This window comes from Anneissia japonica, unplaced genomic scaffold, assembly GCF_011630105.1.
Source record: "Anneissia japonica isolate Jap-2015-1 unplaced genomic scaffold, ASM1163010v1 scaffold287756_len632865_cov181, whole genome shotgun sequence".
NCBI classification, from domain to species: domain Eukaryota; kingdom Metazoa; phylum Echinodermata; class Crinoidea; order Comatulida; family Comatulidae; genus Anneissia; species Anneissia japonica.
In genome coordinates, this window is record NW_022693589.1 from 462,750 (window position 1) to 464,289 (window position 1,540).

Sequence of the window (1,540 nt, forward strand, 5' to 3'; positions counted from 1 at the left end):
ACTGCATAAATCTCTCTTTTCCCTCCTTCTTCTTTCTTTTATTGCATTTCTTTCCAATCATACAAAAATCTCCATAGACATTATATATATATTTTGTATTTTATAAATGTTGTATATATTATATATGGGGTGGGGCGATCAGTCTGAGCAGTAGAGTATCAGTCCGACTATCAGTATCTTAATTTAAAACTCAGTAGTTGGTAGTACACTACTCCCTGAGCACCTAACGGACCAAACGAACGCGAATTTCGCCTCCAGCACTGAGAACAGGACCAGACAGAAGTGAGTACCTGGCCAAAACCATTTTAATGTGTGGTAAAAATAAAACCACAGAGAGGCAGCATGCATTGTGCGCATAGCATAGGATTTATTGGATACTCAATCAATGGGCGAATTCATTTTTTTATGTGGTATTCACGGTTATTGACGGCTGGTTTAATTCAGATTAAAGTTTTGTTTTTGTTTTTGTTTTTTTCTTTGTTTTTTTTTTCTTCTAAGGTCAAAAATATGCGAAAATTATGCTAAATTTTTCTAAAATTATGCCAGCAAATGTGCTAGATGCTAAATGGGTCTAAATTATGCCAAAAAGCATAATTATGCTAGATCTGGTCACTATGATTACATGAAAATAATAAGGGGTCTACGTATTTCGTCGTGGCGTTAACCAAGCACACAACCAAAACAAAACAATGTAAAAAATAAACGAAAGCGGACCAACACGATTTACGACTATAACGTTCTTTTCTAACTTTCACACCTAAGCTAGTTTACTGGGCGCGAAGAGCGAAATAGCATACTAATTTTTGTGGCGGCTGTAAACTCAATTGCACACACAACGGGAATGAAAAAATATTATATAATATGAGATGAGATATTTATCTATCATTTGGTTAAAAACAAAAACAACGCTAAAAAATACAGGTTATAACTACTAAATAGATGCCGGACCGATTTTGGCTTATGTGGACTACATTTGGCAGGTAATTTTAAAGCCAAAATCGGTCCGGCGGACCGATTTTGGCCCCGGAACAAATTTTTCCTGACAGGCCTATTGAAAACTTAGATATTTGTGGTCTGTAGATTATGCTTACATCCAAAGGCACGTAATAAGGCAAGGCTCTAAGCGTTAAGCAATTCTCTTTGTTTTGGTAATTGTCTTGTCTCAGAGAGACGGAATTGCGTCGCGAACTTCAGCCGTGTTTTGTGTTTGGCGCGTCCAGTGTCAATGTGCTTGTTTACGTTTTGGTTCGGCAGGAATGACGTCATCACCTAATTAGCATATTGTTTACGATATGAATATCTGAACCAACTGGGCGATGCTCTATATTTTAATTGCCCTAAAATAGCATGAAAAGCGCGTCGGAGGCATTTTATTACACAATGACTTTTATAGGACTTTATTCGTTCAAAAGCTACAGGGTAGCCTACGATGTTCCATCATGTCCTTATTAAACACTGTATATGTATCTTTGATGATTTATACTATATTTATTGAGCAGTGTTAACCGCTAACTTCCTTCAATAATATATATATATATAC